The sequence below is a fragment of the Salmo salar genome, chromosome ssa23 (assembly GCF_905237065.1).
Source record: "Salmo salar chromosome ssa23, Ssal_v3.1, whole genome shotgun sequence".
NCBI classification, from domain to species: Eukaryota; Metazoa; Chordata; class Actinopteri; order Salmoniformes; family Salmonidae; genus Salmo; species Salmo salar.
This window is the reverse complement of record NC_059464.1, coordinates 43,194,500-43,212,228: the sequence shown is the minus strand read 5'-3', so window position 1 is coordinate 43,212,228 and position 17,729 is coordinate 43,194,500. Positions and strand designations below refer to the sequence as shown.

At 40.0% G+C, this 17,729-nt stretch overlaps 1 protein-coding gene across 2 annotated transcripts in view; it reads left to right on the top strand.

Moving 5' to 3' along the window:
* The first annotated feature begins 59 nt into the window (after positions 1–59).
* The window catches only part of LOC106584691 (GRAM domain-containing protein 2A), a 102,490-nt gene continuing 84,820 nt past the window's right edge, over positions 60–17,729 (top strand). For both annotated transcript variants that reach the window (XM_014170191.2, XM_014170192.2), the window contains exon 1: positions 60–313. The gene's annotated coding sequence lies outside the window, so the exon portion shown is untranslated. The remainder of the gene's footprint in view (positions 314–17,729) is intronic.

Below are 17,729 nucleotides of genomic sequence, written 5' to 3'. Positions count from 1 at the left end.
GTAAAGGTTACAGTTAGTAGGACACGCAAAACAACGCGGGAGGAGGGAACAGCAAATAAGCCACTGCCCACTGCGCTTGTGGATGCTCAGCGCAACAAGTTAGCCAGCAGACATTTGATCTGCTCAGTGCTCCTCTGCTTTCGTATTGACAACTCCCACAACCGCTTCTCCTCTTCCAGTCTTGTCTACCTTTCCCCACGGACTACTTTACTATCGAGGACGATGATGTGGACATTCGCCCGACTTTCCCTTCTGTGAGTGCGCCGTGGAAGTGATATACTCGACAGCATAGCTACCCGCAGCTTCCACCACGGTAGGTGTAGTCCACGACGTTTCTGGTACTGCATTTGCCCGTTGTTTTTGAAGAAAGACAAGTTAATTGGAAATAGGACAGACATGAGCTGACGATTAGGGAACAACGCATTCAAGTTTGACAGTAGCCTAACGTTATTATGATTATGTTATTACATAACGGTCATATGGGACGCTATCAAATTAGGTGGAGACAGGTTGGTACTCGGTCATATAAATATGTTTTTGAATTACATAATGAAAATCTTCAACACTCATGCGACTGTGCTGTGGGGTAGTCTATGCACTAATCCTATCCATTTATAGCTATTTATCTTGGCCAGGTCGCAGTTGTAAATGAGAACTTGTTCTCAACTAGCCTACCTGGTTAAATAAAGGTGAAATAAATAAAATACAATTGTTACGAAGGAAACTAAAAACGTGACAACTGATAAGGCATTATTCTGTGCCAACTTTGAGCTGTTTATCCAGAATATTGAACGAGGTGTGGAGAGAGAGCGTTCCAGTGTGTTAACGATAAGACCTCACATGGCTGCTCAAATAGACTGTACGGTTCTCACACGGTAGTTTCTACTTCGGGGAATGGAAACGTGTCACCCAGTATGTGATGTTCCTGGGTCTACAAGGTATGTAGTTGGGTTATGATGATTAGTTTACCTCACATCACCTTGTACATTTAGTGTCTGTCTGAAAAGTGACGACAGGCATGTTCTAATTATCATAAAGATCATCAGTTCCAGACAGTGGTTAGTAACGAGACACTACTATCAGACAGATCATCAGTTCTAGACAGTGGTTAGTAACGAGACACTACTATCAGACAGATCATCAGTTCTAGTCAGTGGTTAGTAACAAGACACTACTATCAGACAGATCATCAGTTCTAGACAGTGGTTAGTAACGAGACACTACTATCAGACAGATCATCAGTTACAGACAGTGGTTAGTAACGAGACACTACTATCAGACAGATCATCAGTTCTAGACAGTGGTTAGTAACGAGACACTACTATCAGACAGATCATCAGTTCTAGACAGTGGTTAGTAACGAGACACTACTATCAGACAGATCATCAGTTCTAGACAGTGGTTAGTAACGAGACACTACTATCAGACAGATCATCAGTTACAGACAGTGGTTAGTAATGAGACACTACTATCAGACAGATCATCAGTTCTAGACAGTGGTTAGTAACGAGACACTACTATCAGACAGATCATCAGTTACAGACAGTGGTTAGTAACGAGACACTACTATCAGACAGATCATCAGTTCTAGACAGTGGTTAGTAACGAGACACTACTATCAGACAGATCATCAGTTACAGACAGTGGTTAGTAACGAGACACTACTATCAGACAGATCATCAGTTCTAGACAGTGGTTAGTAACGAGACACTACTATCAGACAGATCATCAGTTACAGACAGTGGTTAGTAACGAGACACTACTATCAGACAGATCATCAGTTCTAGACAGTGGTTAGTAACGAGACACTACTATCAGACAGATCATCAGTTCCAGACAGTGGTTAGTAACGAGACACTACTATCAGACAGATCATCAGTTCCAGACAGTGGTTAGTAATGAGACACTACTATCAGACAGATCATCAGTTCTAGTCAGTGGTTAGTAACGAGACACTACTATCAGACAGATCATCAGTTCTAGACAGTGGTTAGTAACGAGACACTACTATCAGACAGATCATCAGTTACAGACAGTGGTTAGTAACGAGACACTACTATCAGACAGATCATCAGTTCTAGACAGTGGTTAGTAACGAGACACACTACTATCAGACAGATCATCAGTTCCAGACAGTGGTTAGTAACGAGACACTACTATCAGACAGATCATCAGTTCTAGACAGTAACTTGCGTGGGTAAAATCAATGGGTAAGCCAAAAAAAAGCCATATTGCAACCTATGTATTGTGATAATTGCGTTTTTTGCTCTATAACCTGTTAGTTCATATGCCTTGCGACCGTGATATATAGGCCTAAAGCCAGAGACAATAAGAAGACACAGTGGCAGAATACATTCAACATAACCTTTGTTTTATCACAAAACCAGATATCAACCTCTGTGGACTAAACCGGACAGACAAAGCATATTGCATGTAACAGACCTACATGACCTACAGCATGGTCAATCAAGTTAATGTTTCCGACATTTTCAGACCACTAAACAACTATTGATTTAGAACCACAGACAGTTACTGTAGGTCACAAAGAAAACAGGAGCTGCCTCCACTATACTGTACATCAACATTTCAACATCATCAAATCACCTACACTTAGTCTAATACAGTGACAAAAAATACCAAAAACTATTTAGTGCAATCAACATGTTAAATATGATGTGACTTCCTATGGTATTGTTTTCTCTGTGTGAGGGTGGGGGGGTATGTTGTGCAAGTAGAAAAAGATGTTGACTCACTGTACTTGTAGAGAAACACCAACACCATCCTCCTCTCTTTCATGTTGACTCACTCTACTTGTTGAGAAACACCAAAGCCATCTTCCTCTCTTTCATGTTGACTCACTCTACTTGTTGAGAAACACCAAAGCCATCCTCCTCTCTTTCATGTTGACTCACTCTACTTGTTGAGAAACACCAAAGCCATCTTCCTCTCTTTCATGTTGACTCACTCTACTTGTTGAGAAACACCAAAGCCATCCTCCTCTCTTTCATGTTGACTCACTCTACTTGTTGAGAAACACCAAAGCCATCTTCCTCTCTTTCATGTTGACTCACTCTACTTGTTGAGAAACACCAAAGCCATCCTCCTCTCTTTCATGTTGACTCACTCTACTTGTTGAGAAACACCAAAGCCATCCTTCTCTCTTTCATGTTGACTCACCCTACTTGTTGAGAAACACCAAAGCCATCCTTCTCTCTTTCATGTTGACTCACTGTACTTGTAGAGAAACACCAAAGCCATCCTTCTCTCTTTCATGTTGACTCACTGTACTTGTAGAGAAACACCAAAGCCATCCTCTCTTTCATGTTGACTCACTCTACTTGTAGAGAAACACCAAAGCCATCCTCTCTTTCATGTTGACTCACTGTACTTGTAGAGAAACACCAAAGCCATCCTTCTCTCTTTCATGTTGACTCACTGTACTTGTTGAGAAACACCAACACCATCCTCCTCTCTTTCATGTTGACTCACCCTACTTGTTGAGAAACACCAAAGCCATCCTCCTCTCTTTCATGTTGACTCACCCTACTTGTTGAGAAACACCAAAGCCATCCTTCTCTCTTTCATGTTGACTCACCCTACTTGTTGAGAAACACCAAAGCCATCCTTCTCTCTTTCATGTTGACTCACCCTACTTGTTGAGAAACACCAAAGCCATCCTCCTCTCTTTCATGTTGACTCACTGTACTTGTAGAGAAACACCAAAGCCATCCTCCTCTCCTTCATGTTGACTCACTCTACTTGTAGAGAAACACCAACACCATCCTCCTCTCTTTCATGTTGACTCACTCTACTTGTAGAGAAACACCAAAGCCATCTTCCTCTCTTTCATGTTGACAACACGGTCTATCACTCTGTCATCAGTACACACTTTTATTTGTTGTTGTCCTTGGCTACCTGGCTAAAATGCTCGCTAGCCTAACTTCAATTCATGGGCAACGTTAGCAAGTTAACATTAGCCTTCTACATCTAGCTACATATTGAACTAACATCCTCTCAGTCCAGGGGCACAATGTATTTTATGGTTGGATCAGAATTGCCATTATAATCAAATCAAATGTTATTAGTCACATGCGCCGAATACAACAGGTGTAGGTAGACCTTACAGTGAAATGCATAATTACGAGCCCCTTACGAGCCCCAACCAACAATGCAGTTTAAAAAAAATACGGACTAGAATAAGAAATAAAAGTAACAAGTAATTAAAGAGCAGCAGTAAAATAACAATAGCGAGACTATATACAGGGGGTACCGATACAGAGTAAATGTGCGGGGGCACCGGTTAGTCGAGTTAATATCTACATGTAGGTAGAGTTATTAAAGTGACTGTGCATAGATGATAACAACAGAGAGTAGCAGCGGTGTAAAAGAGGGGTGGGGGGGGCAATGCAAATAGTCTGGATAGCCATTTGATTAGATGTTCAGGAATCTTATGGCTTGGGGGTAGAAGCTGTTTAGAAGCCTCTTGGACCTAGACTTGGCGATCCGGTACCACTTGCCATGCTGTAGCAGAGAGAACAGTCTATGACTAGGGTGGCTGGAGTCTGTGACAATTTTTAGGGCCTTCCTCTAACACCGCCTGGTATAGAGGTCCTGGATGGCAGGAAGCTTGGCCCCAGTGAGGTACTGGGCCGTTCGCACTACCCTCTGTAGTGTCTTGTGGTCGGAGGCCGAGCAGTTGCCATACCAGGCAGTGATGCAACCAGTCAGGATGCTCTCGATGGTGCAGCTGTAGAACCTTTTGATGATCTGAGGACCCATTCCAAATCTTTTCAGTCTCCTGAGGGGGAATAGGTTTTGTCGTGCCCTCTTCATGACTGTCTTGGTGTGTTTGGACCATGTTAGTTTTTTGGTGATGTGGACACCAAGGAACTTGAAGCTCTCAACGTGCTCCACTACAGCCCTGTCGATGAGAATGTGGGCGTGCTCGGTCCTCTTTTTCCTGTAGTCCACAATCATCTCCTTTGTCTTGATCACGTTGAGGGTGAGGTTGTTGTCCTGGTACCACACAGCCAGGTCTCTGACCACCTCCGTATAGGCTGTCTCGTTGTTGTCGGTGATCAGGCCTATCGCTGTTGTGTCACCAGCAAACTTAATGATGGTGTTGGAGTTGTGCCTGGCCGTGCAGTCATGAGTAAACAGGGAGTACAAGAGAGGACTGAGCACGCACCCCTGAGGGACCCCTGTGTTGAGGATCAGCGTGGCAGATGTGTTGTTACCTACCCTTACCACCTGGGGGCAGAGGGAGGTGTTTAGTCCCAGGGTCCTTAGCTTAGTGATGAGCTTTGTGGGCACTATGGTGTTGAACGCTGAGCTGTAGTCAATGAATAGCATTCTCACATAGGTCTTCCTTTTGTCCAGGTGGGAAAGGGCAGTGTGGAATGCAATAGATAGTGTATCATCTGTGGATCTTTTGTGGTGTTATGGAAATTGGAGTGGGTCTAGGGTTTCTGGGATAATGGTATTGATGTGAGCCATGACCAGCCTTTCAAAGCACTTCATGGCTACAGACGTGAGTGCTACGAGTCGGTAGTCATTTAGGCAAGTTACCTTAGTGTTCTTGGGCACAGGCACTATGGTGGTCTGCTTAAAACATGTTGGTATTACAGACTCGGACAGGGAGAGGTTGAAAATGCCAGTGAAGACACTTGCCAGTTGGTCAGCGCATGCTCACAGTACACGTTCTGGTAATCCGTCTGCCCCTGCGGCCTTGTGAATGTTGACCTGTTTAAAGGTCTTACTCACATCGGCTGCGGAGAGCGTGATCACACAGTCTTCCGGAACAGCTGGTGCTCTCATGCATTCAATGCTGTCCTAGTGCCAGCCTCAGTCTGTGGTGGTATGTAAACAGCTACGAAAAATACAGATGAAAACCCTCTAGGTAGATAGTGTTGTCTACATCTTATCAAGAGATACTCTACCTCAGGCAAGCAATAGTTCGAGACTTCCTGTTATTTACAAAAAATACATAGTCGCCCACCCTTTGTCTTACCAGACGTTGCTGTTCTATCCTGCCGGTGCAGCGTATAACCAGCCAGCTGTATGTTGATAGTGTCGTGGTTCAGCCACGACTCCGTGAAACATAAGATATTACAGTTTTGAATGTCCCGTTGGTAGTTTAATCTTCCGCGTAGGTCATCGATTTTATTCTCCAAAGATTGCACATTTGCTAGCAGAATCGAAGGAAGTGGAGGTTTATTCAATCACTTACGAATTCTCAGAAGGCAGCCCGCCCTCGGCCCCTTTTTCTCTGCCTCCTCTTCACGCAAATCACAGGGATCTGGGCCTGTTCCTGAGAAAGCAGTATATCGTTCGCGTCGGGCTCGTCAGACTCATTAAAGGAAAAAAAGGATTCTGCCAGTCCATGGTGAGTAATCGCAGTCCTGTTGTCCAGAAGTTATTTTCGGTCATAAGAGATGGTAGCGGCAACATTATGTACAAAATAAGTTTAAAAATAGAAGTTACAAACAACGTGAAAAAACAAACAGAAAACACAATCGGCTGGGGACACATAAAACAGCCTTCTCAGCCTTCTTCTCTGGCGCCAATTTTATTTAATTTTTTTATTTATTTTTAATCAATGGCCTGTACGGAGAATTAAGTTAAATCACAAGTCCAAATCCTCATCTCCATCCATGGCTAATTTAGGAAAGGGACAATTTTAGCTAGCTAGCTAGTCACCGGAGGACAACAACACAAGGAGATGAACAACCAGTTTCTGTCAATGAGTAAGCCTATGCTCTCGATGTGATTGGAGCGAAGCCAAATCCAAACTGGCATATACAGCTTTTTAATAGCTTCCTCTCTGATCTGTATACAGTATTATAATAGCTTCCTCTCTGATCTGTATACAGTATTATAATAGCTTCCTCTCTGATCTGTATACAGTATTATAATAGCTTCCTCTCTGATCTGAATACAGTATTTGAATAGCTTCCTCTCTGATCTGTATACAGTATTATAATAGCTACCTCTCTGATCTGTATACAGTATTATAATAGCTTCCTCTGATCTGTATACAGTATTATAATAGCTTCCTCTCTGATCTGATCTGTATACAGTATTATAATAGCTTCCTCTCTGTTAAATGTCTGCTCTTAATTAAGATTCAAGATGTCTGCAGAAAGAATGGGGTGTCAGCGATGACATGACACCCTGACTTTGAAAAATCTCTTTTGGTTATTGAACTACAGTAAGTGAGGTGGATTTACACCCGATAACTGAATTTCATCATGGGTCCCTGATCTGTACTACACAGGAATGCATAATAATGGATATGAATGTCATTCTCTTCATGGTGATGTTTCCTAAATAGGTTGTAGCAGGTATACATATGCAATATCCTCTTTTGCATATTTGGGTATTATTCTACATACTGACTATTATTTTAATGACCTCTGACCCCAAACAAGACCAAATTTGGTTGGTCCGGACCAAATATAAACCAATCATAGGCGTCTATGTTTCACAAGTTTGGACATCAAAGTATAGTATAGTTCAGTAGAGTACAAAACAGCACAGAACACTACAGTATAGATCAGTACAGTAGAGTTCAGTAGAGTACAGTAGAGCATAGTTCAGTACAGTAGAGCTCAGTACAGTAGAGTTCAGTAGAGTACAGAACTGCACAGAACAGTACAGTATAGTTCAGTAGAGTTCAGTAGAGTAGAGTTCAGTACAGTAGAGTTCAGTATAGTTCAGTACAGTAGAGTTCAGTACAGTAGAGTTCAGTATAGTTCAGTACAGTATAGTTCAGTAGAGTTCAGTACAGTAGAGTTCAGTACAGTATAGTTCAGTACAGTAGAGTTCAGTACAGTATCGTTCAGTACAGTATAGTTCAGTACAGTATAGTTCAGTATAGTTCAGTAGAGTTCAGTACAGTATAGTTCAGTACAGTATAGTTCAGTACAGTATAGTTCAGTATAGTTCAGTAGAGTTCAGTACAGTAGAGTTCAGTAGAGTATAGTTCAGTATAGTTCAGTACAGTAGAGTTCAGTACAGTAGAGTTCAGTACAGTAGAGTTCAGTACAGTAGAGTTCAGTACAGTATAGTTCAGTATAGTTCAGTAGAGTTCAGTACAGTAGAGTTCAGTACAGTAGAGTTCAGTACAGTAGAGTTCAGTACAGTAGAGTTCAGTAGAGTAGAGTTCAGTACAGTATAGTACAGTAGAGTACAGTATAGTTCAGTAGAGTTCAGTTCAGTACAGTAGAGTACAGTATAGTATAGTTCAGTACAGTATAGTTCAGTACAGTAGAGTACAGTATAGTTCAGTAGAGTTCAGTACAGTAGAGTTCAGTACAGTAGAGTTCAGTACAGTAGAGTACAGTAGAGTTCAGTACAGTAGAGTTCAGTACAGTAAAGTTCAGTACAGTAGAGTTCAGTAGAGTTCAGTACAGTAGAGTTCAGTACAGTAAAGTTCAGTATAGTAGAGTTCAGTAGAGTTCAGTACAGTAGAGTTCAGTACAGTAGAGTTCAGTACAGTAGAGTTCAGTACAGTAGAGTTCAGTACAGTAGAGTTCAGTACAGTAGAGTTCAGTACAGTATAGTTCAGTACAGTAGAGTTCAGTAGAGTTCAGTTCAGTAGAGTTCAGTACAGTATAGTTCAGTACAGTAGAGTTCAGTAGAGTTCAGTACAGTATAGTTCAGTTCAGTAGAGTTCAGTATAGTTCAGTAGAGTTCAGTACAGTATAGTTCAGTACAGTATAGTTCAGTATAGTTCAGTACAGTAGAGTTCAGTAGAGTTCAGTACAGTAGAGTTCAGTATAGTATAGTTCAGTAGAGTTCAGTACAGTAGAGTTCAGTACAGTAGAGTTCAGTACAGTAGAGTTCAGTACAGTAGAGTTCAGTAGAGTTCAGTTCAGTACAGTAGAGTTCAGTAGAGTTCAGTTCAGTATAGTTCAGTACAGTAGAGTTCAGTACAGTATAGTTCAGTACAGTATAGTTCAGTACAGTAGAGTTCAGTACAGTAGAGTTCAGTACAGTATAGTTCAGTAGAGTTCAGCACAGTAGAGTTCAATACAGTAGAGTTCAGTACAGTATAGTTCAGTAGAGTAGAGTTCAGTACAGTATAGTTCAGTACAGTATAGTTCAGTATAGTTCAGTACAGTAGAGTACAGTATAGTTCAGTAGAGTTCAGTTCAGTACAGTAGAGTACAGTATAGTATAGTTCAGTACAGTATAGTTCAGTACAGTAGAGTACAGTAGAGTTCAGTACAGTATAGTTCAGTTCAGTAGAGTTCAGTACAGTAGAGTTCAGTAGAGTTCAGTACAGTAGAGTTCAGTACAGTAAAGTTCAGTACAGTAGAGTTCAGTAGAGTTCAGTACAGTAGAGTTCAGTACAGTAGAGTTCAGTACAGTAAAGTTCAGTACAGTAGAGTTCAGTAGAGTTCAGTAGAGTTCAGTTCAGTAGAGTACAGTAGAGTTCAGTAGAGTTCAGTTCAGTAGAGTTCAGTTCAGTAGAGTTCAGTACAGTAGAGTTCAGTTCAGTAGAGTTCAGTACAGTAGAGTTCAGGACAGTAGAGTTCAGGACAGTAAAGTTCAGTACAGTAGAGTTCAGTTCAGTAGAGTTCAGTACAGTATAGTTCAGTACAGTAGAGTTCAGTAGAGTTCAGTAGAGTTCAGTACAGTGTAGTAGAGTTCAGTATAGTTCAGTAGAGTTCAGTACAGTATAGTTCAGTACAGTATAGTTCAGTACAGTATAGTTCAGTAGAGTAGAGTTCAGTAGAGTTCAGTAGAGTTCAGTACAGTAGAGTTCAGTACAGTAGAGTTCAGTAGAGTTCAGTAGAGTACAGAACTGCACAGAACAGTACAGTATCGTTCAGTACAGTATAGTTCAGTACAGTAGAGTCAAGTAGAGTATAGTTCAGTACAGTAGAGTTCATTAGAGTACAGAACTGCACAGAACTGCACAGTACAGAACAGAACTGCACAGAACAGTACAGTATAGTTCAGTACAGTATAGTTCAGTAGAGTTCAGTAGAGTACAGAACTGCACAGAACAGTACAGTATCGTTCAGTACAGTATAGTTCAGTACAGTAGAGTCAAGTAGAGTATAGTTCAGTACAGTATAGTTCAGTAGAGTTCAGTACAGTTCAGTACAGTATAGTACAGTATAGTTCAGTAGAGTTCAGTACAGTATAGTTCAGTAGAGTTCAGTACAGTATAGTTCAGTACAGTAGAGTACAGTAGAGTTCAGTACAGTAGAGTTCAGTACAGTAGAGTTCAGTACAGTAGAGTTCAGTACAGTAGAGTTCAGTAGAGTTCAGTACAGTAGAGTTCAGTAGAGTTCAGTACAGTGTAGTAGAGTTCAGTATAGTTCAGTAGAGTTCAGTACAGTATAGTTCAGTACAGTATAGTTCAGTAGAGTTCAGTTCAGTAGAGTTCAGTATAGTATAGTTCAGTAGAGTTCAGTACAGTAGAGTTCAGTACAGTAGAGTTCAGTACAGTAGAGTTCAGTAGAGTTCAGTAGAGTACAGAACTGCACAGAACAGTACAGTATCGTTCAGTACAGTATAGTTCAGTACAGTAGAGTCAAGTAGAGTATAGTTCAGTACAGTAGAGTTCATTAGAGTACAGTACAGAACAGAACTGCACAGAACAGTACAGTAGAGTTCAGTACAGTATAGTTCAGTACAGTATAGTTCAGTACAGTATAGTTCAGTAGAGTTCAGTACAGTTCAGTACAGTATAGTTCAGTAGAGTTCAGTACAGTATAGTTCAGTAGAGTTCAGTACAGTATAGTTCAGTAGAGTTCAGTACAGTATAGTTCAGTACAGTAGAGTACAGTAGAGTTCAGTACAGTAGAGTTCAGTAGAGTTCAGTACAGTAGAGTTCAGTAGAGTTCAGTACAGTAGAGTTCAGTAGAGTTCAGCTCAGTAGAGTTCAGTACAGTAGAGTACAGTAGAGTTCAGTACAGTAGAGTTCAGTACAGTAGAGTTCAGTACAGTAGAGTTCAGTACAGTAGAGTTCAGTACAGTAGAGTTCAGTAGAGTTCAGTACAGTAGAGTTCAGTAGAGTACAGTATAGTTCAGTACAGTAGAGTTCAGTACAGTAGAGTTCAGTACAGTAGAGTTCAGTATAGTTCAGTACAGTAGAGTTCAGTACAGTAGAGTTCAGTACAGTAGAGTTCAGTACAGTAGAGTTCAGTACAGTATAGTTCAGTACAGTATAGTTCAGTAGAGTTCAGTACAGTAGAGTTCAGTAGTGTTCAGTACAGTATAGTTCAGTACAGTAGAGTTCAGTAGAGTATAGTTCAGTACAGTATAGTTCAGTATAGTTCAGTAGAGTTCAGTACAGTATAGTTCAGTACATTAGAGTTCAGTACAGTATAGTTCAGTTCAGTAGAGTTCAGTACAGTAGAGTTCAGTAGAGTTCAGTTCAGTAGAGTTCAGTTCAGTAGAGTTCAGTACAGTAGAGTTCAGTACAGTATAGTTCAGTAGAGTTCAGTTCAGTAGAGTTCAGTACAGTAGAGTTCAGTAGAGTTCAGTACAGTAGAGTTCAGTAGAGTTCAGTACAGTAGAGTTCAGTAGAGTTTAGTACAGTAGAGTTCAGTACAGTATAGTTCAGTAGAGTTCAGTACAGTAGAGTTCAGTACAGTAGAGTTCAGTAGAGTTCAGTTCAGCAGAGTTCAGTTCAGTAGAGTTCAGTACAGTAGAGTTCAGTATAGTTCAGTAGAGTTCAGTACAGTATAGTTCAGTACAGTATAGTTCAGTAGAGTTCGGTACAGTAGAGTTCAGTAGAGTTCAGTACAGTAGAGTTCAGTAGAGTATAGTTCAGTACAGTAGAGTTCATTAGAGTACAGAACTGCACAGAACTGCACAGTACAGAACAGAACTGCACAGAACAGTACAGTAGAGTTCAGTACAGTATAGTTCAGTACAGTATAGTTCAGTACAGTATAGTTCAGTACAGTATAGTTCAGTAGAGTTCAGTACAGTATAGTTCAGTATAGTTCAGTACAGTATAGTTCAGTACAGTAGAGTACAGTAGAGTTCAGTTCAGTAGAGTTCAGTACAGTAGAGTTCAGTAGAGTTCAGTACAGTAGAGTTCAGTAGAGTTCAGTTCAGTAGAGTTCAGTACAGTAGAGTTCAGTAGAGTTCAGTTCAGTAGAGTTCAGTACAGTAGAGTTCAGTAGAGTACAGTATAGTTCAGTACAGTATAGTTCAGTACAGTAGAGTTCAGTACAGTAGAGTTCAGTACAGTAGAGTTCAGTAGAGTTCAGTACAGTAGAGTTCAGTACAGTAGAGTTCAGTACAGTAGAGTTCAGTACAGTAGAGTTCAGTAGAGTTCAGTACAGTAGAGTTCAGTAGAGTTCAGTACAGTGTAGTAGAGTTCAGTATAGTTCAGTAGAGTTCAGTACAGTATAGTTCAGTACAGTATAGTTCAGTAGAGTTCAGTTCAGTAGAGTTCAGTATAGTATAGTTCAGTAGAGTTCAGTACAGTAGAGTTCAGTACAGTAGAGTTCAGTACAGTAGAGTTCAGTAGAGTTCAGTAGAGTACAGAACTGCACAGAACAGTACAGTATCGTTCAGTACAGTATAGTTCAGTACAGTAGAGTCAAGTAGAGTATAGTTCAGTACAGTAGAGTTCATTAGAGTACAGTACAGAACAGAACTGCACAGAACAGTACAGTAGAGTTCAGTACAGTATAGTTCAGTACAGTATAGTTCAGTACAGTATAGTTCAGTAGAGTTCAGTACAGTTCAGTACAGTATAGTTCAGTAGAGTTCAGTACAGTATAGTTCAGTAGAGTTCAGTACAGTATAGTTCAGTAGAGTTCAGTACAGTATAGTTCAGTACAGTAGAGTACAGTAGAGTTCAGTACAGTAGAGTTCAGTAGAGTTCAGTACAGTAGAGTTCAGTAGAGTTCAGTACAGTAGAGTTCAGTAGAGTTCAGTTCAGTAGAGTTCAGTACAGTAGAGTACAGTAGAGTTCAGTACAGTAGAGTTCAGTACAGTAGAGTTCAGTACAGTAGAGTTCAGTACAGTAGAGTTCAGTAGAGTTCAGTACAGTAGAGTTCAGTAGAGTACAGTATAGTTCAGTACAGTAGAGTTCAGTACAGTAGAGTTCAGTACAGTAGAGTTCAGTATAGTTCAGTACAGTAGAGTTCAGTACAGTAGAGTTCAGTACAGTAGAGTTCAGTACAGTATAGTTCAGTACAGTATAGTTCAGTAGAGTTCAGTACAGTAGAGTTCAGTAGTGTTCAGTACAGTATAGTTCAGTACAGTAGAGTTCAGTAGAGTTCAGTAGAGTATAGTTCAGTACAGTATAGTTCAGTATAGTTCAGTAGAGTTCAGTACAGTATAGTTCAGTACATTAGAGTTCAGTACAGTATAGTTCAGTTCAGTAGAGTTCAGTACAGTAGAGTTCAGTAGAGTTCAGTTCAGTAGAGTTCAGTTCAGTAGAGTTCAGTACAGTAGAGTTCAGTACAGTATAGTTCAGTAGAGTTCAGTTCAGTAGAGTTCAGTACAGTAGAGTTCAGTAGAGTTCAGTACAGTAGAGTTCAGTAGAGTTCAGTACAGTAGAGTTCAGTAGAGTTTAGTACAGTAGAGTTCAGTACAGTATAGTTCAGTAGAGTTCAGTACAGTAGAGTTCAGTACAGTAGAGTTCAGTAGAGTTCAGTTCAGCAGAGTTCAGTTCAGTAGAGTTCAGTACAGTAGAGTTCAGTATAGTTCAGTAGAGTTCAGTACAGTATAGTTCAGTACAGTATAGTTCAGTAGAGTTCGGTACAGTAGAGTTCAGTAGAGTTCAGTACAGTAGAGTTCAGTAGAGTATAGTTCAGTACAGTAGAGTTCATTAGAGTACAGAACTGCACAGAACTGCACAGTACAGAACAGAACTGCACAGAACAGTACAGTAGAGTTCAGTACAGTATAGTTCAGTACAGTATAGTTCAGTACAGTATAGTTCAGTACAGTATAGTTCAGTAGAGTTCAGTACAGTTCAGTACAGTATAGTTCAGTATAGTTCAGTACAGTATAGTTCAGTACAGTAGAGTACAGTAGAGTTCAGTTCAGTAGAGTTCAGTACAGTAGAGTTCAGTACAGTAGAGTTCAGTAGAGTTCAGTACAGTAGAGTTCAGTAGAGTTCAGTTCAGTAGAGTTCAGTACAGTAGAGTTCAGTAGAGTTCAGTTCAGTAGAGTTCAGTACAGTAGAGTTCAGTAGAGTACAGTATAGTTCAGTACAGTATAGTTCAGTACAGTAGAGTTCAGTACAGTAGAGTTCAGTACAGTAGAGTTCAGTAGAGTTCAGTACAGTAGAGTTCAGTACAGTAGAGTTCAGTACAGTAGAGTTCAGTACAGTAGAGTTCAGTAGAGTTCAGTACAGTATAGTTCAGTACAGTAGAGTTCAGTACAGTATAGTTCAGTACAGTATAGTACAGTATAGTTCAGTAGAGTTCAGTACAGTATAGTTCAGTACAGTAGAGTTCAGTACAGTATAGTTCAGTATAGTTCAGTACAGTAGAGTACAGTATAGTTCAGTAGAGTTCAGTTCAGTACAGTAGAGTACAGTATAGTATAGTTCAGTACAGTATAGTTCAGTACAGTAGAGTACAGTAGAGTTCAGTACAGTAGAGTTCAGTACAGTAGAGTTCAGTACAGTATAGTTCAGTTCAGTAGAGTTCAGTACAGTAGAGTTCAGTAGAGTTCAGTACAGTAGAGTTCAGTACAGTAAAGTTCAGTACAGTTCAGTACAGTAGAGTTCAGTACAGTAGAGTTCAGTACAGTAGAGTTCAGTACAGTAAAGTTCAGTACAGTAGAGTTCAGTAGAGTTCAGTTCAGTAGAGTACAGTAAAGTTCAGTACAGTAGAGTTCAGTTCAGTAGAGTTCAGTACAGTAGAGTTCAGTACAGTATAGTTCAGTTCAGTAGAGTTCAGTACAGTAGAGTTCAGGACAGTAAAGTTCAGTACAGTAGAGTTCAGTAGAGTTCAGTTCAGTAGAGTTCAGTACAGTATAGTTCAGTACAGTAGAGTTCAGTACAGTAGAGTTCAGTAGAGTTCAGTACAGTATAGTTCAGTACAGTATAGTTCAGTATAGTAGAGTTCAGTAGAGTTCAGTTCAGTAGAGTTCAGTATAGTTCAGTACAGTAGAGTTCAGTACAGTAGAGTTCAGTAGAGTACAGAACTGCACAGAACAGTACAGTATCGTTCAGTACAGTATAGTTCAGTACAGTAGAGTCAAGTAGAGTATAGTTCAGTACAGTAGAGTTCATTAGAGTACAGAACTGCACAGAACTGCACAGTACAGAACAGAACTGCACAGAACAGTACAGTATAGTTCAGTACAGTAGAGTTCAGTAGAGTACAGAACTGCACAGAACAGTACAGTATCGTTCAGTACAGTAGAGTCAAGTAGAGTATAGTTCAGTACAGTAGAGTTCATTAGAGTACAGAACTGCACAGAACTGCACAGTACAGAACAGAACTGCACAGAACAGTACAGTAGAGTTCAGTACAGTATAGTTCAGTACAGTATAGTTCAGTACAGTATAGTTCAGTAGAGTTCAGTACAGTTCAGTACAGTATAGTTCAGTAGAGTTCAGTACAGTATAGTTCAGTAGAGTTCAGTACAGTATAGTTCAGTAGAGTTCAGTACAGTATAGTTCAGTACAGTAGAGTTCAGTACAGTAGAGTTCAGTACAGTAGAGTTCAGTATAGTTCAGTACAGTAGAGTTCAGTACAGTAGAGTTCAGTACAGTAGAGTTCAGTACAGTATAGTTCAGTATAGTTCAGTACAGTATAGTTCAGTACAGTAGAGTTCAGTACAGTATAGTTCAGTACAGTATAGTACAGTATAGTTCAGTAGAGTTCAGTACAGTATAGTTCAGTAGAGTTCAGTACAGTATAGTTCAGTACAGTAGAGTTCAGTACAGTAGAGTTCAGTAGAGTTCAGTTCAGTAGAGTTCAGTACAGTAGAGTTCAGTAGAGTTCAGTTCAGTAGAGTTCAGTTCAGTAGAGTTCAGTACAGTAGAGTTCAGTACAGTTCAGTTCAGTAGAGTTCAGTTCAGTAGAGTTCAGTACAGTAGAGTTCAGTATAGTTCAGTAGAGTTCAGTACAGTATAGTTCAGTACAGTAGAGTTCAGTAGAGTTCAGTACAGTAGAGTTCAGTAGAGTTCAGTACAGTAGAGTTCAGTACAGTTCAGTACAGTAGAGTTCAGTACAGTAGAGTTCAGTAGAGTTCAGTACAGTAGAGTTCAGTACAGTAGAGTTCAGTACAGTAGAGTTCAGTTCAGTAGAGTTCAGTTCAGTAGAGTTCAGTACAGTATAGTTCAGTACAGTATAGTTCAGTAGAGTTCGGTACAGTAGAGTTCAGTAGAGTTCAGTACAGTAGAGTTCAGTAGAGTATAGTTCAGTACAGTATAGTTCAGTAGAGTTCAGTACAGTAGAGTTCAGTAGAGTTCAGAACTTCACAGAACAGTACAGTATTGTTCAGTACAGTAGAGTTCAGTAGAGTTCAGTAGAGTAGAGTCAAGTAGAGTATAGTTCAGTACAGTAGAGTTCATTAGAGTACAGAACTGCACAGAACTGCACAGTACAGAACAGAACTGCACAGAACAGTACAGTATAGATCAGTACAGTAGAGTTCAGTAGAGTACAGAACTGCACAGAACAGTACAGTATCGTTCAGTACAGTATAGTTCAGTACAGTAGAGTCAAGTAGAGTATAGTTCAGTACAGTAGAGTTCATTAGAGTACAGAACTGCACAGTACAGAACAGAACTGCACAGAACAGTACAGTAGAGTTCAGTACAGTAGAGTCAAGTAGAGTATAGTTCAGTACAATACAGTACATTATAGTGTACTCAACTCTAGTGCTCTACTGTGTACTGTATTGTACTCCACTATTTTCTACTGTTCTCTACTGTTATCTACTGTACTGTTCTATACTATACTGTACTGTACTCTACGGTAATGTACTCGGAACAGTGCCAGGATAAAGTGACTAAAGGCACTGTTGAAATCGGGGTTCTTGAATTGGAATACCATAATAAACGTAACGTTCAAATGCCAAGACTCCGAGATCATTGAGTGCTTTTAAATTCTGTAGCCTATCTCTGCTGTTGAATCAGCACAATGGACAGCCTGCTACAGCAATGCCGCTTAGATAGGCTGTTTGCCCTATTACTAACAGCCTATGTAAATGTGGCCGTACACACAGCTGCCTTACCCGAATAATGCAAACTCAATTCTGAAAGTAGCAGCTTAGTTATGCATGCATGCAAACAAAAATACTGAATAGCAGTTTGGCTTAGAATACCAAGAATACAGAACATAACAGTGGTACCAAGAGGTAGGCCTAGTAAATAAAATATCAGATCGATAAAGGCGTGACACAATCTACATTTAGGCTAGTTAAATTAACAGTAAACAAACAAGTAATCAAAACTAAGTTTACAGCAGGATTCCCCAACTGACGAATTTAGCCAATGGCTGGTTTTATTTGGCCCCCCAAGTTTTCTGAGCAAAAATGAAAACACATATAAAATATATAGTACCAGTCAACAATTTGGACACACCTACTCATTCCAGGGTTTTTCTTTATTTTGACTATTTTCTACATTGTAGAATAATAGTGAAGACATCAAAACTAATCATGGAATCATGTAGTAACCAAAATAGTGTTTAAACAAATCAAAATATATTTTATATTTGAGATTCTTCAAAGTAGCCACCCTTTGCCTTGATGACAGCTTTGCACACTCTTGGCATATA